General features: G+C 37.4%; 1 long non-coding RNA gene across 7 annotated transcripts in view; it reads left to right on the top strand.

The window, feature by feature from the left end:
• LOC123379948 overlaps window positions 1-25,331 on the top strand; it is a 341,728-nt gene that overhangs the window by 133,584 nt on the left and 182,813 nt on the right. For 5 of the 7 annotated variants that reach the window (XR_006585048.1, XR_006585045.1, XR_006585047.1 and 2 more), the window contains 3 exons: window positions 3,867-4,027; window positions 4,869-5,083; window positions 22,735-22,900. This is a non-coding gene — a long non-coding RNA (uncharacterized LOC123379948). The remainder of the gene's footprint in view (window positions 1-3,866; window positions 4,028-4,868; window positions 5,084-22,734; window positions 22,901-25,331) is intronic. The other 2 variants (XR_006585046.1, XR_006585044.1) reach the window with 2 other exon arrangements.

A 25,331-nucleotide genomic window follows, 5' to 3' on the forward strand; every position in this document is an offset into this window, starting at 1 on the left:
TTCTTGGCCACACTGATTAATAGTGGCTGATTTCCTAAAGAAGAGGGATTAGGAATTGATATAAAACACTGCATAGCATGTCAGTGTGAAGCATATGGAGATCTAGATATAGAGAAACAGATATGTGGACTCAAACCTGAGAATTGTAGCCAACATTTAGGGCCCAAAGGAGACCAGGTATATAGTACCAAGTGTGCGTCCAACAAGGTTTATTGTGTTATGCATGTGTCCTACATTTTACTTTCCTTTTCTAGAAACACAAAAAAATCAAAGCCCCAATAGGCACACTTACCAAAGTATGAAAATTGCAGGTGTACAATATGTGGTTGAGAATGCAGGTCAAGGGATTGGTTGTGCCCTTCTTCCTTCCCTGAAGGTAGAACAGTTGGGAGCATCATCTTCATGCACTAAGAACTGTCGTTTAAAGTAATAGCAGTCTCAGACTATACAAGTTCACAGCAGGCTTAACTAACCACAGCAGATGTAATGGCTCAGAAATGAACAATGTAAAAATAAGTCAAAATAAGAAACATTTGTATATAACTTGTATTTGAAGACTATAGTCAATTATATACTAAGATCTGGCAAAACAAGATGAAAAATGGTTTCTTTTTGCATGTTTTATTCTCCAATCTGTTAAGGATGAAGTATTAAAATGAAAAACAAAAACAAGAATTTTGGAACCAGATGAGTGTTCAAGTGCTCTTACTTTAATGGTTACTAGCTTTGACCTTGACCATGTTTTATGAGTCTCAATTCTTCCATCTGTCAAAGAGATGATGCCTTCCTCAGGTAGTTTTAGTGGGAAGAAATTGGATTAATACACAAAGTTTCTTTATTGTAGACTTTGAATTGAATGTCCATCCTTGCTTCTCCTTATGCAGCCCTGGGCTTTCAAGGAGTAGGTGTATTTGCTTCATTGTGATTAAGTTCAAGCTTGTTTACTGATGCTCCTTTGAACTTCTATGTAGTGTCCTAGCTACTGGTGATACCAAAAAGAACAGAACACAGATTCTGTCTTTGAGGAGTTCAAAACATAATGGAGGTGTAGAAAATAAATTGTCTCAGAACACTGTGTTATACACAATAGTGGAAGCATATACAAAATATTAAAGGAGCTCAGGTATTGGGGTAATTTATTCTGCCAAGGAAATAGAAGGGAAAATAGGAGGCCAAAGAAAGGAAGTAATACTTGAGCTGTGCTTTGATGAATAAGTTAGACTGTTTATTTAAAAGGGGAAAAAAGAATACTGAAAGCAGCAGGTTCATCTTGAGAATTGTGTCTTGGGGCACCTGGGTGGCTCAGTTGGTTTAGTGACCAACTCTTGATTTCAGCTTAGGTCTTCATCTCATGGTTGTGGGATTGAGCCCCATGTCGGGGCTCCATGTGTGGAGCCTGCTCAAAATTCTCTCACTCCCTCTCTGTCCCTCCCCTGCTTGTGCTGTCTCTTTCTCAAAATAAATATATATTAAAAAAAAAAAAAGAATTGTGTGTCAAGTGCCCTTATATGCATCAGTCTGACAGCCAAGTAAACAGTTGTTATGGCCTTTTTTAAGTTTGCCTCCACTAAGTATACCCTGAATCATTTTGTAGAGAAAGCTGATGCTTGATTTTCATAACTGTTATATGGGTTACTTGATTAATATTTGTGCTGAGTATCATTTTTAATTTATTTGGATTGTACAGAAGGGTGAACCAGTTCAGAAGTCCAACTTAAACAAGTTTAACCATTTTAGAATTAGCCCACAGAACAGAAAAGTAAAACAAAAAAACAAAAAAACAAAAACAAAAAACAAAACTTATAGAAAGCCTCTCATAGGGAAAGAACAATCACAGACTTCATAGAGTTAATTTTATTTTTAATTCCAGAAGATATACTATCAAATTACCAATATGTAAGGATTTAGAGTAGAAGACAAAACTTCACATTTTTGGCTAAGTATGGCATACACATTTTGACCCATGCTTCCTCTTAAAACCCCAATAAAAGGAGAATAATATGATCTTTTTTAAGTTGTGAATTCACAATGGCAAGGGACACAGTAGAGGAGATGACAAGAAAGCTAAAATCAGACTGAAGGAAGGTGAATCTAAGTTGGGTAGGGGATGGATCTCAGTAGCAAAGCAGGGTGGACCACACAGAGATACGAGGTGTTTTTGACACAGGGAGAGGGAACAGGACTGAAAAACAGGAGGATTATAATTGCACAAGCTGTTTAAGAAATCGACCCCTGTTTTTCCCCTTCAGCCCACAAGGTCAGGTACCCATTGTTCCCTTCTCCTGAATAAAGACAGGTGGATTATCTGGGGAGGTGGAGTCAGTGAGATTCTGAGTTTAGGACATGAGGTATGGAAATTTCAGAGGAGGAAGGTATGAATATATATGTGGAAGAAGGATCAGAGAACTGCTGAATTTCTTTTTAAAGCCTTGTAGAGTTATTTTAACAACATAAATAACTTTGTGCAGAAACACTTCAAAAGGGAAATCTCCTCTCTTCTCACTGTAGGACTTGATGATTAAGAGATTCTCTCAGGCCCTCAACATAAAATTGTTTTATTTGGGGTACATATGAATATTATGCACCCAAATATTTTTATTCAGGTATTACTTCAGTATTCTGGAGAGTTGAGAAGAATTTGTAGGATAACAAGGAGATGTATGAAGCAAAAATTTTTCTCCTTACCATTTTATTTACTAGATTTTTCTTCACTAAACTATCACAATAACAAAAATTTAATTTATTAGAAAAACTGTCCTGATTCCAGATGTCAGAAGTGTTAGAATAGAACTAGCAATTTAAAAAGTTTCAGCTTATCTTTGGCTCAACCTCTTGCAAATAACTCAATGATTTATGCTCAGTTTTCTGTCAAATGTAAATAAGATTTGCATCTTGTTCAGTCAAACACATAACAACATTGATTTAGCGCCCCACAGTGAGCTGAGCAGTGAGCGAAATCCTTCTCTGCAAACGATGACATCTTATCTCAGTGCCTCCGAGGCCTCATATAAAGCATTTTCTTATTACCGAAGTGTTCCTTACTCCCAAGATGAACTTGACATATTGAGTGTATGACTAAAAATAACCTGATATTTTTCTTTATCCAAAAGTTTTATTTCCAAATGAGTATTGTTCTTTTTAAAGTATTCACCTTGGAAAATTAGATACTAAATAGTACTTCTTCCTTTGATTATATTTACCTGGCAGGGGAGACACCATGATCAGGAATTTCCTTCAGAGCTGGAAGCATGGTGTTCATCCCTATCCTGAGACTAGACTAAGATCATTTGACACCAAGTCTTGTGAGTAAGCTAGATAAGAAAGTCAATGAGTTCCTGTAGCTGCCCTTGTGGTGAGCATAGTAGCATAATGTGTAAACTTGTCCAGTCACCATGTTGTTACCTCTAAAACTGATGTAGCATTGAATGTCAATATACTCAAATAAAAAAAATTAAAACAAAACAAAACCAAAAAAAGAACACCCCAGAAAGTCAGTAAGTTCCATACTCAGGAAATGGAGTTAAGGAGGGACAGTGCAGAAATGCTTCTGGGTTTTGTGTGTGACTGCTGGACAGTTCTAGCAGCTGCAGATGTTTTTCTCTAGGTGACTGTCTCAAAAGAGATTATCCATTAGATATAGAAATGTTAATAGGTAAAATAGCTCACGGATGAACACTCCCACCGCTTACACCTTATTGGTCATATATATTTTCACTCAATGCTTTTATTCGTTCTTGGTATGCGGAGCTGCCTTCATGGCAGCTTCATTTATCTTAATTTGTCAACTCCTACGAGGTCATTATTCTGCAAACTTAGTATAGCATCGTAATCAATCAGGTAATTAAGATACTTTTTTGTTGTTGTAGATGATGAATTTAATAATGGAGATAATGCACACACATTCGGGGACTACTGAAGTGTGCACAGAGCGTAAAGCAAACACAACACAGCACATCTTGAGACTGTAGGCAAGAGCATAGTTAAAGTCCTGAAGGTTAAAACAGTGGCGAGGGTGGCTGGGAGGCAGGTGAGTTGAAGAAGTATTCATAAATTATGGGATGTGGGCCTTTCAGATCCTTTAGTCAAATTCCCTCCTTCTCCCAAATTTTATAGAGGAGTAATGAAGTCCTAGGGAGGTGAGTTTCCTAAATACAAATGGGAGAACAGGACTCCAGTTCAGGATTTGGGGCTTAATGGTTGTAGCTTTCTTTTATTTCTTTTCTTTTTTTTTTTAACTTATTTTTGGGACAGAGAGAGACAGAGCATGAATGGGGGAGGGGCAGAGAGAGAGGAAGACAGAGAATCGGAAACAGGCTCCAGGCTCCGAGCCATCAGCCCAGAGCCTGACGCGGGGCTCGAACTCACGGACCGCGAGATCGTGACCTGGCTGAAGTCGGACGCTTAACCGACTGCGCCACCCAGGCGCCCCTTTCTTTTATTTCTTTATGGGCTCTCTCCCTTCTCCAGGCTTCACGCTACCTTTGATGTATATAGTTTGTCTTCAATGCTTTCTTGCCTAAAATCTCATTCCTCTTGTTTTTTTCCCTTTCTTCACTGGAACTCTGTGCTAAGAATTTCCCCTCACATTTCTTTCCTCTCAACTTGAAGTTCTTTTATATAAAAGGGGGAAGGTTCCAAAAGCCTTGATCTAAGCTGGCATAAAATTGCTATGGGTAAGGTGAAAAAGCTAAGAGGAATTTTCCTTTAAACCTTTAACAGCTGAAACCATTGTCAGTGAAATTTCTGGCAATTCTTTTTTTTCTTTTCTTTTTTTTTTTTTTGAAAAGTCTCCTTAGACCCTTGATAAATAGAACTGTATTAAAAATATTACAAAGTAAGTAATCAGCTCCTTTCTCTTCTACTATCAGGAAGATTCCTTATGCTACTTGGAACATGGTTATATATTGTCTGATGGAAGTAATGCATGGAGAAGACAACTGGAGGAGGCTGCACAAACTTAATTTCCATTCTGGGCCTGCACCTAGGCTTGGAAGAGAGGGAAAGGTCCAGAAGGCAAGAAGAGGGCAACAAGAAACAAGAGATGGCGTAGTGAAAGTGAGAGAAAGTTCGGAGGAATTTTGAGGTATGGGTTAGAAGAGTGTTAACAGCCCCTTCAGGGAGCAGTAATTCAGGAAGAGGCAGATGTGGGCAAAAGGGATTTTAAGAAGTCTTTTGTGTGAGTCGTTAGATACAGTTATTCCTTTTTTGCCTCTCCAGAAATTAAAGTATATGCTTACTTCTTTTCAAGTTGTTGAGAAATTGGATGTTTTTTGATTGAGTGCATCCCCATGCCAAGATGGGCCTCAAAGTTGGAGCAAGAACTCCCAGTTTCATTTGGAAAATACAACTATCTTTATTTTGATGCCCTCCCTCTTTCCCACAACACCTAATCCAATTTTTCACAGTCTGCATAATAGGAAAAATGACTGTATGGCAGGAACCAAAAGTATGAAATGGAATATAAATTTAATTGAGGCTTATAAACAGCTGAGAAGAGGAAATGGTGACCTACATGCTAAGTGTTTTTACTGTCTTCTCTGTTTTTGAAATATTATAAAGATTAACTGTGGCAAATGAAATGTATTGACTTGGTGGCTGGTTAACAAATCTAGTCCCTGACCTATGAGATTAAATTTTCCAGTACACTTTCAAGACACTGTCATTACTATCTTATCCCATAATATGGGTGAAGAGAGGTCCTGAATGCACTTATTATACGACCTTAATAAGTATCTGGGGCGGCATTGGAGATATATAAAGAACACTTTTCACTCTTCTTGGCACCCCTTTTCCTGCCATAAGTCTAACCACCACCCCCCCCCCATTATCTCCTGGTCTGGAGTGTGACACTAATCTAGATGACTGTTTCATTGCAGGCTCTTTTTTCAATCACAATAAAAACAGAAGTGGCAGGATATTAGAGGCAAAATGGATAGTGCTAAAAAAATTACAGTTTAACTTCTCATTTATCAATGTAATTGAAAGTTACTAGCAGGGTGTGTGGTGCCAGTGTTTCTATCAGGCAATGAGTAATCTATTTATGCAGCATAATTCATCCTTCTGAGGTTCTAATGAGGATTGCTTAATTCAGGTTTTAATCATACCTGACAAATCATCGTTGAAGTTGGCATTGGGCTTGTTCATAGGTGCTTTTGCCTGCTAGGTTGACATAGCTCAGCTTCATCTCCCTCTCTGCATGTTCCTTTCAGGCTTCACTTAACTATAACAACAACAAAAGAGTACTGGTTTCCTTCAACACCAAAATGCAAAATGATTCTGGTCTTTTTTTTCTTTTTTGAATACTCAATGCCATTAGTAGCAACTGTTTTTATTTTTTATTTAATTAAAAAATGTTTATTTATTTTGAGAGTGAGAGAGAGGCACAGAGAGGGAGAGAGAGAATCCTAAGCAGGCTCCACGCTCCAAGCACAGAGCCCAGCACGAGGTTCCATCTCATGAACCATGAGATCATGACCTGAGCTGGAATCAAGAGTCGGATGCTGAACTGACTAAGCCCCCCAGGTGTCCCTATTAGTTTTTAATATTGAAAAAATATTTTTTATTGATGTGCAATTGTCATGTAATATTAGTTTCAGGTATACAACATAGTGATTTGATATTTATATAAACTACAAAATGACCACATTGTCTGTATTCTATGTGCTGTACATCCTGATGACTTACTTATTTTATAACTGAAAGTTTGTATCTTTTGATCCCCTTCACCCATTTTACCTTCCCCACAGACCTCCTTTCCCTTGGCAGCCATCAGTCTATTCTCTGTGAGTCTGGTTTTGTTTCACTGTGTTCATTTGTTTTGCTTTTCAGATTCTACATTTAAGTGAAATTATGATAGTTGTCTTTTTCTGTCTTATTTCACTTAGCATAGTACCCTCTAGGTCCATCATGTTGTTACAGATGGCAAAATTTCATTCTTTTTTATGGCTGAGTACTATTCCATTATATATATATATATAGCACATCTTTTTTTTTTTTTTTAAATCTATTATCTGTCAGTGCCTGGGGTAGGGTCATGTCAATGCCTCTCCTACCTGTCTTGATATGGTCCTTTTATTTATTTATTTATTTATTTATTTATTTATTTATTTATTTATTTATTGGTGGAGCAGGTATTGAGGTAATGAATTTTTAGAAGGAATTGTTCCAAACTAGCTGTACATTTGTTGTGTCTGTGGAAAGAGGTGAATTCAGGATCTTCCTAAAATCCCTAAAATCTCCACTTTGAACTTCCTTCCACATTGGAGATATTAAAGAAGAAAGAAGTCTTTTTTGTTTTTTCTTTTTTTACGAATAAATATATCCTGTTTTACAGAGTGTATGTGTTCCTTGAGCAGGTTCATGTTCCACTTTTTGCACTTGTTCACTAATATACTTGACTCAGACAAGATCCATCTGCTGATTAGTGGTGGTGGTGGTGGGGTGCACCAGGTCAGATGCAAGTAGGAGCCCCAGAGCCTGCAAGCTGACATCTCATTTGAAAAACAAAACCAGTCTTTTTCCAGGAGAGAGTACACAATACACAGGAGATTCATGACACACAGAGAAATGGTGCTTTAATGTATGAATTGTAATATTGCAATAATGAATGTCAGAACCTGTAATCTTCATCCACTGACATGTGGTATGGGAAAGATTCTCATCAGTTAGCTTTTGCACTCAAATGGGATTTTGACCTCTAAAAAGGGCAGTGGGTATTCTCACTTCAGGTTTTCTGTAAAAACAGCTCTAGGGGTGCCTGGGTGGCGCAGTCGGTTAAGCGTCCGACTTCAGCCAGGTCACGATCTCGCGGTCCGTGAGTTCGAGCCCCGCGTCGGGCTCTGGGCTGATGGCTCAGAGCCTGGAGCCTGTTTCCCATTCTGTGTCTCCCTCTCTCTCTGCCCCTTCCCCGTTCATGCTATGTCTCTCTCTGTCCCAAAAATAAATAAACGTTGAAAAAAAAAATTAAAAAAAAAAAACAGCTCTATAATTCCATGGAGCTTCTCAGTTTCCAAATCCCTTTAACATATATTACTTGATTTTTTTCTCTTCACAATAACCTTTTGAAGTAGTTAATACACATAACAACACCCCATTTTATAGCTAAACAAACAGAATCAGAGAGGGTAATTTATTTGCCTAAGGCCACACAGTTGGAAGTAATGGAGCGTGACCTTAAACTCAGTTATGTCACCTCTAACACTTGTGTCCTTTCCACTGCTGCTGGCACCCCATTCACATTAGGGGAGACCAGCCTCTGACAGAATTCAGGCTGTACCTCTTGATTTTCACCATGATCTTAGAAATAAGACTGTTTATTTAGGCCATCTGTAATTTTTTGGGAGGTTGTGGAAACAAGAACCCCTACAGGTCTGTTTCTAATTTTAAAGTCGTTTGCTGTTTATCAAGCCTATGTTTCATTACAGATTGTATCAAATGCAGACACTTTTGACTTAGAGGATACTAAGTCCTAACTGTGGGTACTAGACACACTGCTCTAAAATCAGATGTTGTTCTTTCTAAGTATAATAGTAAATCCCCAGTCTCATTCTTTTGCTGTAGCTCACAGAAATAGTTATCTGGGAGGAACAGAAGAGAGACACAGATTACCAGTTATTTAATGCAGAGTAAACCGAGGGCCAGTGAGGTTAAATATTTTCTCTAAGGAAAATAACTCACTACTTGAGTCTTTCTTTAGATCATCTGAGTCAATTATCATTGCCTCTGTGGAGGCATTTAAAGATTATTTACCAAAGTTCTACTGTAGGCATTACTGAGGGTGGTTTGGAGCCAGAAGCTTTTCTGAATGACTTGCTCCCTAAGCATTCGAGGTTGAAAATTTGAGCTAGTTGGGGACTAAGCCAGGTTACAACCTCTTTTTCTGCATCTGGCCTTACCTGTTAAATAGCATTACCCAGAAAAACTTCATTTTGTTTTGTGTAGAACAAGTGTCCTTCATTTTTATCAAAGTGGACAAGTAGGGGCTTGAAAACTTGGCTTCTAGCCTATCATTGATGGATACAGGAGAAAATCCACAGGCCATGATATGCAGGTGAATAGCTTATGGAGGAGGTAAGCTGGGCAAACCAAAGGCAGACAGTCTTGAAGTTTGGAGCAAAGACCTCCTTGGTAAACTGACTTTTCCTGATAATATCCTTCATTACCATGAGTTGGGGAGAATGCTGAAACAGGGAGGAGATTGTGAAGTGTTGAGATCAGAGAAGGCATTTAAAACTGCACATTTTTAAGAATTAAGAGAGTAGGATGAGCACATGATCTTATTTACTTTATCTGTTCCAAACCCAGTGAAATTGTAGACTTATCTTTTAAACCATAAATACTTTGGAAGTCATGAAACACCAGCAAGGAAGAACCCATTCTGAAGAATTTATGGAAGACTAAAAGCAGATGGGATCTAATTGGCAGGAAAAAAAAAAGCAGGAATAAATTTGCCCTAAATTGGCGCAGAGAGTCACCAGAAAGGAAATTTTGGAGAAACTTCAAGCTTAGAGTTAAGTGTATAGATAAAAAATGGGAAATAGTGCTATGGTTAGGTTAATTTCTCAGAGTGTACCTGCTGTAAGATTTGTCCCCTCAATTCTCCATGCTCCCTTTTTATGGGGCTTCTGGCTTTAGAATATGCTCCAGGATGAAGTGTTGAGACTGCCTCACCCAATTAATAGGTTTCATGTAGACACAGTTCTTATATTAGAGGATGAATAGGCAAGCGAGGTACCTTGAGATAATTGGACTTCTACAATAGACAGATTAAAAAAAAAAGGCAACACCTTTAGAAGTAAAATGAAATAGTTTTTTTTTTTTTTTAACTTCGTCAGAACTTTCCTTACTTTGGCAAACTTGGGAGTCCTTAGCCTGCCTGCTCCCACCTAACCATGCAGGTTAAGGGGAGTTTATCAATATCCTCAACCCATCCACAACCCATCCATGAATGCCAGCTTCCCCTTCCCCCACCCCCATGGATTACAGGAAAAGAAATGTCAGAACCACGGAACTCAAGTTGGGTTCTTGTATCAATAAAGACTGATCTTCACCTATACGTAAGGATAGAAAATGAAGATCCATCAAACATTTGCGATAAATCACAGTACAGACAGGAGGACCATATGAAAAAACAGAACCAATTCAAGTAAAAACAGATAATTTTGGAAATAGATTATAGCCTCATACAAATTTATTTTTTAGTAACCGCAGAGATTGGTGATAATTTATGTTCATAAACAAGACCAAGAAACTATGGAAAACAAGCAGTGAGAAGCCAAAAGCAATTTCTATTAATCAAACAAATAATAATACATGCAACAAAAAGAATTAAGAAAAAGGCTAAAATTGTGGATGGGTATTGCTGAAGAACAAATTATTAATGTGAAAGTTAAATTTGAAATTTAAGGCAAGACCAGAAAGAATGAAGATAGTAAAGAGTAACTTATCAAAGTGATAAATAATCTCTTAACAGACTTCTCTAGTCAAACTGTAATAAAGTGTGAGGGTGAATACTTATTTTTGTAGAAGCAAGACTTCATCACTCACACATACATTATGGAATAAAAAGGTAATTTGGAGACATGGTCCTACAACATGGCGAAGGAATGGAAATAAAAAGAAGGTATGCAATACAAAAAAGAATTAAAAAACCCACACACCCAAAACAATAGAAATTAGCTATCATCCGTAGGAGTGAAGGTAGGAACAAAATGGAAAAAATCTCTTATACTAAACATTATCATCTTAAAGATTTAAGTATCAAAGCTTTAATAATATAGTATTGTATTTGCTTCTCTGAGTGTAAAAATACAACAATAAATACAAGCACTTCACTATCAAAATGATGGTGATAAAACTATGATTAAACTATGATATTAATGCCAGAAACAGATTGTATTAAAAATAAAATATACCTACATTCTTTTAAAACATTTTTTAAAATATTTTTTTATAAATATTCATTTTTGAGAGAGAGAGAGAGAGAGGCAGAGACAGAGGAGCAGAGGATCCAAAGCAGCTTCTGTCCTGACAGCAACAAGCCCGATGAGGGGCTTAAACTCACAAACCATGATCATGACCTAAGCCGAAGTTGGACACTTAACCAACTGAGCCACCAAGGTGGCCCTTACATTCATTTTTTTTAAGTTTATGTATTTTGAGAGAGAAAGTGTGTGCACAATTTGGGGAGGGGAAGAGAGAAAGGGAGAGAGAGAATCCCAAGCAGGCTGTGCACCGTCAGTGCAGAACCTGACTTGGAGCTTGATCTCGTGAATCATGAGATTATGACCTGAGCTTAAATCAAGAGTCAATTGCTCAACCAACTGAGTCATCCAGGCACCCCCTATGTACATTCTTTTTACAGAAGATACATACAAACAAGATGGCAGACATATATTAAATACAGTGGGTTGTTACAAAAGTGTGTTTAGTACACAGTAAGAAAAAGAAAGCTAATATCAACACTTGGAAGATTTCCATTCTAATGTATTACATGAGAAAAAGAGATACTTTATATCGGGAAAAATAATCAGAAAGTTTTAACTTTTATTAACTTGTCATAATATCAAGAGATATGAAGCAAAATCTAGTCAGAGAAATAAACAAATCCATGACCTTAATGGGAGACCTTAAAATTTTTAAAAAGTTTATTTATTTGGAGACAAAAAGATGCAGCACAAATGGGGGGGGGGGCAGAGAGAGGGAGGGAGGGAGAGAGAATCCCAAGCAGGCCCTGTGCTACCAGCACAGAGCCTAATGGGGGTCAAACTTATAAGCTGTGAGATCATGACCTGAGTCAAAATCAAGAGTTGGACACTTAATCAACAGAACTATCCAGGTACTCCTAATGGGAGACTTTAATATCGCTGTCTTAGGAGTGCCTGGGTGGCTCAGTCGGTTGAACATCCAACTCTTGATTTAGGCTTGGGTCATGATCCTAGGGTTGTGGGATCAAGTCCTGTGTTGGGCTTAGCGCTGAGTGTGGAGCCTGCTTGGGATTCTCTTTCTTTCCCTCTTCCCATCTTCCTGCTTGTATATGCTCTTTCTTTCTCTCAAAATTAAAAAAGAAATATTGCTGTCTTAGAAATTTATGGATGAGGGGAATGATAATTCAAATTAATCATTTGAATAAATAGTTTATAGAAGTAGTTTGAATAACATAATTCCTGCTTCTTTATAATAGGTATGCTATATGTAACTTTGTGTCAATAAACAGAAAGTACACATTTTTTTTCAAATGCCCAAGAAACATTTATAAAAATTGAGCATATTATTATGCTACAATGTTAATCTCTACTAATTCTACATAGGAGAAATTATATAAAACAGATTTCCTAACATGAGCCATAAAAATAGAAATTAAGCAAAAGAGTATATTCAAAATAAAGGTATTCATTTCATATTCAAAATAAATTTCTGAAATCTCTTGAAGATTAAAGGGAATTTATCTAAATGGATTAAAGAGAATGCTGAAATATATTGTTTTAAACTTTTGGGAAAATAACAAGGATAGAATCACATATAAAAACCTAGCTAACACCATTTGCTGAGAAAATTCATAGTCTTATAATCTATGTCTTCAATTTAAAAAAAAGTAGTTACATGAACCAAAGAGAAGAAAAAGAAGCATTAAGAAAAAGGGAGATCAATCAAGTAGAAAATGCAAGCATGAATAAATAAATTAGGTGTAAGAAATATGGTACAAATGTGGTGGATTTAAAAGTTAGAATACTATGTGTAACTTTACACCAAAAAGTTTGGAGATTGAGTCATGCAATTAAAAATATAGATGTTTTATGGGACACCTGGGTGGCTCAGCTGGTTGAGTGTCTGACTTTGGCTCAGGTCATCATCTCATGGTTCGAGAGTTCAAGCCTTAACATTGGGCTCATTGCTGTCAGCACAGAGCCCATTTCCAATCCTTTGTCCCCCTCTCTATGCCCCTCCCCTGCTTGTGCTAGCTCTCTCTCTCTTTCTCTCGCTCTCTCAAAAATAAATAAACTTTAATAATACAGATGTTTTATAAAATATAATATATTAAATTCAAGGAATGGCAGAATACTCAAGCAAAAAAGAAAACTGAGAAGTAGTAAAAAATTTCAAATTTAAAAAAGGCATCAGGCCCAAAGATTTTATATTTTACCAGGTCTTTAAATACATTATTTAAAATACTTCTGAGCATTAATAAATAGAAAGCTTCTATATTATTCTGGATGATGCAGTAACAAATATTCCAACAATATCAGTGGTTTAACATAGAAAAGTTTACTTGTCAATCAAATAAATCTGATGAAGGCATATGTGGGACTTTCACGCAGTCCTTGAATGGTGGGTAAGTTGTCAGGGATGCTTGTATTTTGTGCCTAAAGTATTTCAACCCCTTGCTTTCATGTTCACTGAAACGGGGGAAGGGAAAACATGGAGAACTGGAGGGGAGATAATGCCTTTTGAAACTTCTCAACTTATTCTGAGACTAGTTCATGTTTAAACGCAATTGTAGAGAAGTGCACAAACACAAAATAAAAGAAGATGCAATAAACTGGAAGAAAGAAAAATTTAGATCAATCTCCCCTTCTAACAGAAATGCAACTACTCTAAGCAAAATCTTGATTGATCAAATTCAGCTCTGTAACAGAATTTATCACAGGAATGGAATACTTTTTTAGAGTCAACTAATTATGGATTAGAATAAATAAGCTGGTGGACACATTGAAATGGTGAAAATATGTTTCACTATACACTAGAAATTAAAAGTACATGGGGGAAAAGACAGACACACACACCCATACCCACCTCCACACCCATCCCTGAATGGAAATAATGTAAAAATTTAAAACTTTATAGTAAGATTAAATGAATTCTTTTTTTTTTCTTTTCTTTTTTTAATTTTTTTTTTCCCAACGTTTATTTATTTTTGGGACAGAGAGAGACAGAGCATGAACGGGGGAGGGGCAGAGAGAGAGGGAGACACAGAATCGGAAACAGGCTCCAGGCTCTGAGCTGTCAGCCCAGAGCCCGATGCGGGGCTCGAACTCACGGACCATGAGATCGTGACCTGGCTGAAGTCGGACGCTTAACCGACTGCGCCACCCAGGCGCCCCAATAAATTCTTAATAAATGGTGAGATGGTTCATGTTTCTGAATGTGAAGACTTTGTTTTGTAAAATATTCACTTACCCAGTGTATCTATAAAATATTTGCAGTTCCATCAGAATTCTAATTGACTTTACAATGGATTTAATAGAAAGTGACAAACTTATTCCAAATTTATTTGGAAGAGTGAATTCACAGGAAGAGATAGTAACTTTTGAGAAAAATGAGGGGGTTGCTTTTGATGCTGGATGTTAAAGCCCAAATCACTGGAATACAATGCTGATAGGGCCTGAATGAACATGTAATTTAAAAAGGAGGGTAGTAATTGCAGAACATACATGAATTTAAATAAAAAGGATGTATTGAAGATCAGTGGAAAAAAGCATAGTTGTATTCTCTGCACTGTCAGCACAGAGCCCAATGCAGAGCACAATGCCATGAACCATGAAATCATGACCTGAGCTGAAATCAAGAGTCAGGTGCTTAACTAACTGAGCCACCCAGGCACCGTAGAAAAAAAGAAGTTTTAAAATGACCCATAGTCCACCATAATATTAACCTTGGTCAATCAGTGGAAAATATAAAATGCAAACAAAAAGTCTTTTTCTTTCTTTTCCTAGTTTATTTTTTATTTTTATTTTATTTGAGAGAGAACAAGTGCAAGTGGGGGTCGGGGGGAGAGGGCCAGAAGGAGAGAGAGAATCCTAAGCAGACTCCACACTCAGCATGTAGCCCATGAAGGACTCAAACCCACGACCCTGGGATCATGACCTTGAGCCGAAATCAAGAGTCAGAAGCTTAACTGTCTGAGCCACCCAGGCACCCTATTTGGTTTCTTAAATTCCACATATGAGTGAAATTACATGGTATTTGCCTTTTTCTGATTGACTTATTTTTCTTAGCGTAATATACTCTCATTCCATCCACATCATTGTAAATGGCAAGATTTCATTCTTTTTGATGGCTAATATTCCATTCCATATACACACACACCACATTTTCCTTACCCATTCATCAGTTGATGGACATTTGGGCTCTCTGTGTAGTTTGGCTATGGTTGATAATATTACTATAAACATCGGGGTGCATGTACCCCTTTGAATCTGTATTTTTGTATCCATTGGGTAAATACTTAACAGGGCAACTGTTGGATCATAGGGTAGTTATATTTTTGGTTCTTGAGGAACCTCCATACTGTTCTCTAGAGTGGCTGCACCAGTTTGCATTCCCACCAACAGTGCAAGAGGGTTCCCTTTTCTCCACATCCTCCTCAACACTCATTGTTTCTTCTGTTATTTTTAGTGATTCTGACAGGTGTGAAGTGGTATCTCCATGTATTTGATTTGTATTTACCTGATGATGAATGAGGTTGAGCATCTTTTCATGTGTCTGTTAGCCATCTGGATGTCTTCTTTGGAAAAGTGTCTGTTCATATCTTTTGCCCATTTCTTCACTGTTTTTGGGTGTTGAGGTTGATAAGTTCTTTATAGATTTTGGCTATTAACGCTTTATTTGATATGCCATTTGCAAGTATCTTCTCCCCTTCCATAGGCTGCATTTTAGTTTTGTTTGTTGTTTCCTTTGCTGTGCAGAAGCTATTTATCTTAATGAAGTCCTAATAGTTCAAGTTTGTTTTTGTTTCTCTTGCCTTTGATGATGTGTCTTATAAAAAATTCCTACAGTCAAGGTCAAAGAGTTTCTGCCTGTATTCTCCTCTAGGCTTTTGATGGTTTCCTGTCTCACATTTAGGTCTTTCATCCATTTTGAATTTATTTTTTTTGTGTATCGTGTAAGAAAGTGGTCCAGTTTCATTCTTCTGCATGTCACTGTCCAGTTTTCCCAAACTATTTGTTGATGAGACTGTCTTTTTTCCATTGGATATTCTTTCCTGATTTGTCAAAGATGAGTTGACCATATAGAGCAGTGTGACTACAGCTTTATAGTATAGCTTGAAATCTAGAATCGTGATGTCTCCAGTTTTGTTTTTCTTTCTCAAGATTCCTTTGGCTATTCAGGGTCTTTTGTGGTTCCATACAAATTTTAGGATTATGTGTTCTAGCTCTGTGAATAATGCTGGTAGGGTATTTTGATAGGTATTACAGTAAATGTATAGATTGCTTTAGGTAGTGTAGACATTTTAACAATGTTTGTTCTTCAGTCCATGAACATGGAATGCTTTTCCATTTCTTTGTGTCCTCTTCAATTTTTTTCATAAGTGTTCTATTGTTTTCAGAGTACAAAAAGTCTTTTTCATACCTGTCCTTTTACCAATATTCTTACCTACAGGTAATCACTATTTACACAAAAATGTAGATTTACTCAGTGCCCTATAGACATTTTTTTCACCTTTGCAAACAAGGATTTGATGACTATTTTTAGACTGGAATTCTGATTATTATTAGAATAAGCAGAAGGTTAATTTTTAGATTAATTGATTATTTTTAAAATTTAAATCCAAGTTAGTTAGCATATAGTACAACAATGATTTCAGAAGTAGATTCCTTTGCCCCTTACCCATTTAGCCCATCTTCTCTCCCACAACCCCTCCAGTAACCTTCTGTTTTTTCTCCATATTTAAGAGTCTCTTCTGTTTTGTCCCCCTCCCTGTTTTTATATTTTTTTGCTTCCCTTCCCTTATGTTCATCTGCTTTGTATCTTAAAGTCCGCATATGAGTGAAATCATAGGATATTTGTCTTTCTCTGATTGACTAATTTCGTTTAGCATAACACCCTCTAGTACCATCCATGCAGTTGCAAAAGGCAAGATTTCACTCTTTTTGGTTTCTGAGCAATACTCCATTGTACATATATACCACATCTTTATCCATTCATCCATCAATGGACATTTGGGCTCTTTCCATACTTTAGCAATTGTTGATAGTGCTACTGTAAACATTGGGGTGCATGTGCCCCTTCGAAACAGCATACCTGTATCCCTTGGATAAATACCTAGTAGTGCAATTGCTGGGTAATAGGGTAGTTCTATTTTTAATTATTTGAGGAACCTTCATACTGTTTTCTGGAGTGTCTGTACCAGTTTGCATTCCCACTAGCAATGCAAAAGAGATCCTCTTTCTCCACATCCTCACCAACATCTGTTGTTGCCTGAGTTGTTAATGTTAGCCATTCTGACAGGTGTGAAGTGGTATCTCATTGTGGTTTTGATATGTATTTCCCTGATGAGGAGTGATGTTGAGCATTTTTTCATGTGTCTGTTAGGCATCTGGATGTCTTCTTTGGAAAAGTGTCTATTTCTGTCCTTTGCCCATTTCTTCACTGGATTATTTGTTTTTTGGGTGTTGAGTTTGATAAGTTCTTCACAGATTTTGGATACCAACCATTTGTCTGATATGTCATTTGCAAATATCTTCTCCCATTCTGTTGGTTGTCTTTTAGTTTTGCTGTTTCCTTTACTGTGCAGAAGCTTTTTTGCTTTTCTTACCTTTGCCTCTGGAGACGTGTTGAGTAAGAAGTTGCTCTGGCTGAGGTCAAAGAGGTATTTTTTTGTTTTTGTTTTTGTTTTTTGTTTTTGGTTTCAGTAGCATTGTTTTCTGCTCTCATTTTTATTGTTTCCTGTCTACTGCTGGTTTTGGGTTTTATTTGCTGTTCTTTTTCCAGCTCTTTAAGGTGTAAGGTTAGGTTGTTTATCTCAGACCTTTCCTCCTTCTTTTGGAAGGCCTGGATTGCTATATACTTCTCTCTTATGACCGCCTTTCCTGCATCCCAGAGGTTTTGCGCTGTGGTGTTATCATTTTCATTGCCTTCCATGTACTTTTTAGTTTCCTCTTTAACTTCATGGTTAACCAATTCATTCTTTAGTAGGAATGTCTCCATGTATCCATGGACTTTCCAGATTTTTTCTTATGGTTGATTTTGAGTTTCATAGTGTTGTGGTCTGAAAATATTCTTGGTATGACCTCTATCTTTTTGTACCTATTGAGGGCTGATTTGTGTCCTAGTATGTGACCTATTCTGGAGAACATTCCATGTGCACTGGAGAATAATGTGTATTCTGCTGCTTTAGGATGAAATGTTCTGAATATATCTGTTAAGTCCATCCGGTCCAGTGTGTCATTCAGAGCCATTTTTCCTTGTTGATTTTCTGTTTCAATGATCTTTCCATTGCTGTAAGTGGGGTGTTGAAGTCCCCATACTATTATGGTATTATTATCAATGAGTTTCTGTATGTTTGTGATTAATTGATTTATATATTTGGGTGCTATCACATTTGGAGCATAAATATTTACAATTATTAGATTTTGGTGGATAGATCCCTTAAGTATGATATAATGCTCTTCTTCATTTCTTGTTACAGTCTTGTTACAGTCTTTATTTTAAAATCTAAATTGTCTGATATAAGTATGGTTACTCCAGCTTTCTTTTGTTGACCATTAGCATCATAGATGGTTCTCCATCCCCTTATTTTCAATCTGAAGATGTCTTTAGGTCTAAAATGGGTCTCTTGTATACAGCATATAGATGGATCACGTTTTCTTATCCATTTTCTAACCCTATGTGTTTTGTTTGGAGCATTTAGTTCATTGACATTTAGGTTGAGTACTGAAAGACATGAATTTATTGCCATTATGTTGCTGTACACTTGGAGTTTCTGGTGGTGCTCTCTGGTTCTTTCTAAATCTTTGTTGTTTTTTTTTTTTACCCCTGTCTTTTCTCTCCTCAGAGAATCCCCCTTAAAATTTCTTCCAGGGCTGGCTTAGTGGTCACAAACCCCTTAATTTTTGTTTGTCTGGGAAACTTTTAATCTTTCCTTCTATTTTGAATGACAGCTGTGCTGGATAAAGAATTCTTGACTGCATATTTTTTCTGATTCAGCACACTGAATATATCCTGCCACTCCTTTCTGGCCTGCCAAGTTTCTGTGGATACGTCTGCTGCAAACCTGATCTATCTTCCCTTGTAGGTTAAGAACTTTTTTCCCTTCCTGCTTTCAGGATTCTTTCCTTGTCTGTGTATTTTGTGAATTTGGCTATGATATACCTTGTTGATGGTTGGTTTTTGTTGAATCTAGTGGGAGTGCTCTGTGCTTCCTGGATTTTGATGTCTGTGTCTTTCCCCAGGTTAGAAAAGTTTTCCACTATGATTTGCTTACATAACACTTCTACCCCTTTTTCTCTGTCTTCATCTTCTGGGACTCCTATGATTCTGATGTTGTTCCTTTTTAATGAGTCACTGAGTTCTTTAATTCTTATATCATGCTCTTTTTCCTTAGTCTCCCTTTTTTTTCTGCTTCATTATTCTCTATATGTTTGTCCTTTATATCGCTGATTCACTGCTCTGCTTCATCCATTCTTGCCACCAGAGCAACCATTTGAGATTGCAACTCAGTTACAGCATTTTTGATTTCTTCCTGACTAGCTTTTCCTTCCTTTATCTCTGCAGAAAGAGATTCTAATCTATTTTCAACCCCCGCTGGTATTCTTATTGTAGTGATTATAAATTCTGATTCAGATATTTGCTTGTATTGATTAAGTCCCTGGCTGTCATTTCTTCCTCTTCTTTCTTTTGTGGTGAATTCCTTTGTTTCATCATTTTGAAGGAAGAAAAGGAATTAATAAAGTAAAAAAATTAAAAATTAAAAACAACACACACAAAAAACAAAGGATGCTAGATCCTAGGTGTGTTTTGGTCTGGTTGTTGAAAGAAGCTGGATAGATTAGAGAAAAAAGGGAAAGATAAGAAAAGAAAAAATAGGGAAAAGAAAAGGAGAGCAGTTGAAAATTTTAAAAAATGAATACAATAACATAGAGTAAAATGAAATGATGTAAGTAAAATAGAGTTTAAAAATTTACAAAAAAGTAAAAAGTATAGTAGAAAAAATTAAAAATCTTTTTAATAAAAATGGAAAATAAAAATAGATTTTTTCTCTTTCTGTATTCAAGAATAAGAAAAGAAAAGAAAAAGAAAAAAATTGAATAGATTGACCAGTGAAAAGACTGAAATGTGATTGAAATTATGTCTGGTTTCCCATAGAAGTCAAACTGTGAAGCACTTCATGGTCTGTAAACTAAGAAGGCAGAGAGACTCGTGGTGTTTTCAAGAGTGTGCTTGGGTGGGACTTAGTGTAATGACTCCATTCTTCTCTAGATGGTGCTGCTTAGCTTACTGGGTTGATTGTTGTGTGTAGGTGGGCATACGCGTGTGCGGGAGGGGTGAAATGGTGTTGCCCAGCTACCCAGTCTCTAGTATCAGTCTCTGTGCTCTCCCCAACCAGCAGTCAAGCACCCTTCCTTTGTCTCCCACTTCCATCCACTCCCCGCTTCTACACTGTCCGTGACTAAGCCATCAGGCAGCCAGGTGACACCTCCTTCCTGAGTTTTATCTCAGATGGGGCTGTGTTTCCCACCCCTCATTACTGAGGGACAGTGGCTTTGACCCATTCTACCCTCTCAGGGAGGGTCTTGCTGAGCAATGGCTGGGTGCTGGCCCGCCCCCAGAAATTTTCGTGAGACTGCTGCTTCCCTGAGACTATGTTGGGTGCCAGCCCACCCCAGGAAAACTTTGAGCGATCATGTACCAGTAGCATTTCAGGAATTATGGTGTATCACAACACACATCTGGTACCAGCCTTCATCTTTAAAGTTCTTTTTCCAGCACCAGTGAATGTGGTTGTTCTTTGGGGTCTGCTGGGACCTTTGCCTGTGGGGAGGCCACACAACCTCTACCTTTGCTTTCTGTTCCCACTTACATTTAAACTTTGTTACTCAGACCAAGAAGAGCTCTTCATTCCCTATATTAGTTTCCCATGGAGGGCATAATAAACTTAGTACCTTTTAACAACACAAATTCATAGTCTTATAGTTTTCTAAATTAGAAGTTTGACCCAGGTCCCACTGTGATTAACTCAAGGTATTGTTCAGACCATGTATCTTTCTCAAGACTCTAAGGAAGACTCTGTTTCTTTGCATTTTCTGGCATCTAGAGGTCATGCATATTCCTTGACATGTGACTCCTTTCTCTGTCTCCAAAGCCAGTAACATTGCATCTCTGACCATTCCGTAGTCACATCTCCGTCCAACCACAGCAAGGAAATGTTCCTTACTTTTAAGGACCCATTTGATTATATTTGGCCCACCTGTATAATCCAGGATACCCTCCCCATCTCAGGGTCCATAATCTTAATCATAACTGCAAAGTCCCTTTTGCCATATTTATAGATTTATAGATTTGAAGGATTAGGGGATGGACATTTTTGTGGGCCCATTATTCTGTTAACCTCATTCCCCAACAGCATGGAAAGTTTTTGGTATAAAATTGCTCCTTTACCCTTCCTTCCCCTTCCTTCTGCCCCTGGCATCCCTTCCCCCTGCAAAAACAAACAAACAGAAACAAAACAAACAAAAAACCTCCTTTTATTGTGTTTTTGAACTTCCCCTAGGCCTTTATTAGAATTCAGGCATTAATCCATTCATGACACTTGGAGGATGTAATCTGAGAGACAGATTTACTTCACTCTCTTAATTCTCCTTGAATACAGTTCTGGTAATGGCCTATTTGCAATAAGATCCAGCTCCTGCCTACTATACTCTGCCTCTTTTATGTTTTTGGCTTCCAGGTATGTTTGAGTTTGTGGGAGGTGCTGTTGGAATACTAGAGAGTTGTAGGAATATAGAAGCCAGGATGTTTCTCAGATTCTTCTGCCTCAGGCAGAAGGCAATTTATGGAGGTGGCTATGTCTTCAGGGTAACAAGTTCCTTCTAAACAGCTGTCGCTTTGTAGACCCAGCTCCTACTGGGCAAACCCTGACAAGGTTCTAGCTCCCTTACATGTCCTAAACTTCTAATTTCTGGTAGTGCCACCTCTCTATTGCATTGCTCCAGCCCTAAAGGTGGTGGTGGCTTTCTGCTCATTTGCATCATTTAGTTACTTCACCATGCCCTGTTTGGCTTCTCATCTCCTTCATCACCTATGTTACTCCTTCCCTATAGGAAGTTCCCTGTATTTGAACACCAACTGCTTCCTATTTCCTCACTGACCTCTGACTGATATATAAACAAAGTGTGTCCTCTGTATGAACGAACATTCAGTCCAAACCCTCATATAGCCAGCTACCAGATATGCTAAGGCAGTCTAAATCCCATGATGGAGTATGGCTGAACCTCAGGCTCAACCTCTGCTATGTGCAAACATAGTTAGTAATTGAAAAGTTCTGGGCGCTTAATAAATAAATAAAAACCTATTATTTGCACTGGTTGAGTATTAGCAGAGAGTCTCTGAATCAATAGGCTATGAGCAGGATAAACTTTGGTTTTAACGTTACTACGGAATAGCTTGGTGGTAAAACAAAGCATTATCAATTGGCTCTAGAGTCTGTCCATATAGGAGTTGGGATTTCTGAAGACAAGTGGCCTGGGAGAAGTTCCTTGTGTCAGAGTACTAAGGAAATTTCACAGGAAGTAGGATGCCTGCCTCTGAATTTGAAGTTATGTGCTGAACTTAAAGTTGAATTTCAGTTTGAAGTTATGGGCTGAATTGTGTCCCCTTAAAATTCATATATTGTAGCCCTAAGCTCTAAAACCTCAGAATATGAGTGTATTAGGAGATAGAACCTTAAAAAGAGGTGATTAAGTTAAAATGAGGCTATTAGGGTAGGCCCTAATCTAGTCTGTTTGTTGTCCTTATAAGAAGAGGAAATTTGAACACACAAAGAGACACCAAGGATGTGTGTACACAGCAAAAAGTTCATGTGAGGACACAGTGAGAAGGTGGCTGTCTGCAAGCCAAGGAGAATGGCCTCAGAAGAATCCAAACCTGCTAACACTATGATCTTGGACTTCAAGCCTTTAGAAATGTAAGAAAATAAATTTCTGTTTAAGGCATCCAGTTTGTGATGTTTTGTTACAGCAGCCTTAGCAGACTAATACACCTGCATTTTGTGATGTAAATCTCTTCTGTTGCTACAAATGTCAATAGACAGTTACATTCATTAAAGTCTTAACGTAAGGTATATTTCTTTTTTTGGAGAGGAGGGAGAGGGTGAGATGGTGTCACAGAAGAACTGAGGGAAGAGATACGTTCTATGTCTAGATTAGTGAAAGGAGATATTACAATAGAGAGTTGACAAGAGCAGCACTATGAAAATATTGATGACCAGGGAAATGTTCCACTCTTCTGATTTGACTTCAGCACCTTTAACCACCGCCCCCACCCCCCCACACCTCACCCCAACCTTGTGAGAAATCCTGGAGTTCAGAGTGAGACAGTAGGATTTCCTCGTGGGAAAACTAGTCAATATACTAGGTGCTGAATAAATATTTGGTGGATAAAAATTTGGTTCGGATTCTTCAGTTAATGAATTTAGGAAATAAGAACTTAAAAAATGGAAGCCATTTTTAATCCAAGGTAAAGATTCCACTGTGATTATTTCCCATTTAAGTATTAGTGTCCCACATCTGTAAAGATAATTTCTCACCTTTGCACTTGGACTGCTGTGTCATTTCATTGTCTATGTCATGTTACAGAGAAGAAAATGGGCTCACACAGTTCGAAACTTGCCATACAGAATACAGTATTTTAAGGCAATAATCCAGTAGTGCTTCTAATATTTTGCTTAGATACTAATGTCTGCTACTACCTTATAAGAGATGCCAACTTTACATGCATTTGTGAACAATATTTCCTTGTATTCAGTGAAGTCCAATTCAGTACTTACTTTCTTGATGTCTACTCTTTACGATATCCAAAGTGAAGAGGGAAAGAAAAAGTTATAATATGTGGTCATCCTCAGTAAGGTGATTTTCAAAATAAAGACAAGAGTTCATAAGCATAGGAAATTTTTAGAGAGTTGTACAAGCAAAGATATGATAATCAATTCGATAGTGAATAATAAAATAGTTGATTGTAGCACCATCAGAAATTACAACTTGAAATTGTTAAGGCAAGAAACAGCTGCATATACAACAAGAAATTATACAATTCTATTAAAATCACGCTCAGTTAAATTGGTTTGAATTTTGCCTAAGTTCTGGACCAATTATGAACATGGAGCTGTTTTGGATTTCGATTACTACTTACGAATTTGTCCTTGCTCTCCTATAAGTGACCTGCTTTTGTTTCCAGATTTTTGGCTTATGTCTTTTGTTACCTACCTGAATTGTATAGAAGATTATACAATTCATAGGTATTGTCTATTTATTGCTCTCTCTATGGGATTTATATTATAATTATTCTGACAAGCAAATATTATTTATATTTTATAAATGAAGAAAAACATCATCTTAAAAATTGGGTCATGGTGTCAAGTAAATTTCTGTAGGACACACAGCAAAGTGAATATGAAATAGGATTCACACTTTGCTGTGTTGAGTTTCAAAGCCTGCAACCTTGGCACTATACTTGGTGGAATTTTAAAGATGGAGACATTACCATTGTCTGAGGGTGGCTAAAAATATTTTATGAAAGAAGTGGCATTGCTGTCATCCTTTGAATGAAGAGTAGCATTTTGACAGGTGAAGTGGATGGAATTGCAGGTGGAGGAAATATAATAGGCAACTAACTGCACAATGGTAGGAACATATTTGAGAAATGATGCACACCTCAGTTGTTCTGGGGGCAATAGAGTGAGTTAAATGAGATAAGCTTTGTATAGCTATATGGTAGAAATTCTTTGCAGTCATCTTGTTTTCTTAATTTTCTGAATGGTGGGAAGTTGTTGAAAGCTTTAGCAATAAATAAAATGGCAATATGAGGATTACTTTATAATTTTGTTTGAGAGAGTATATTGGAGATTTTGTTTTTCCTGGCATTAATTAGAGAAATGTTAAAAAAATAATTAAAAACATTGTTTGGAGACATTGAAGGCATGATCCTATTGAACATTAGCTGGGGTACTTAGAGGGTTTCATTTAAAAGGGAAATACCCTGGAGCCACTGAGGTAGTCTCCCTGAAAGAAGTTTCTGAGAGGGACCTTGGATGCATAGCTCTAGATTTGGAAATGGGTAAAATTTTTACTTTGCTTTAGAATGCCCAAATGCAGAAATAGCCAGAGAATAAACAAGGGAAAAGAGTTAAGGGTTTGGGTGTATTTGGTGGCAGGTGCTAAGCCCACATGGATCTCATGAGCTGGAACAAGCATTATGACCTGGGAAGTAGGCAAGCATAAACATGTCTGTGGAATGGGCAGATCATTTAGCTCTGCTAGTTCTGGTAGCCCACATTAGTGTCCTTTGGCAATAGCTGGAACTGTCTTCAAAAGCAGCCTGCTGAGTAAGTGTCTGTGTCT

Source organism: Felis catus, chromosome C2 (assembly GCF_018350175.1).
Source record: "Felis catus isolate Fca126 chromosome C2, F.catus_Fca126_mat1.0, whole genome shotgun sequence".
NCBI lineage: Eukaryota > Metazoa > Chordata > Mammalia > Carnivora > Felidae > Felis > Felis catus.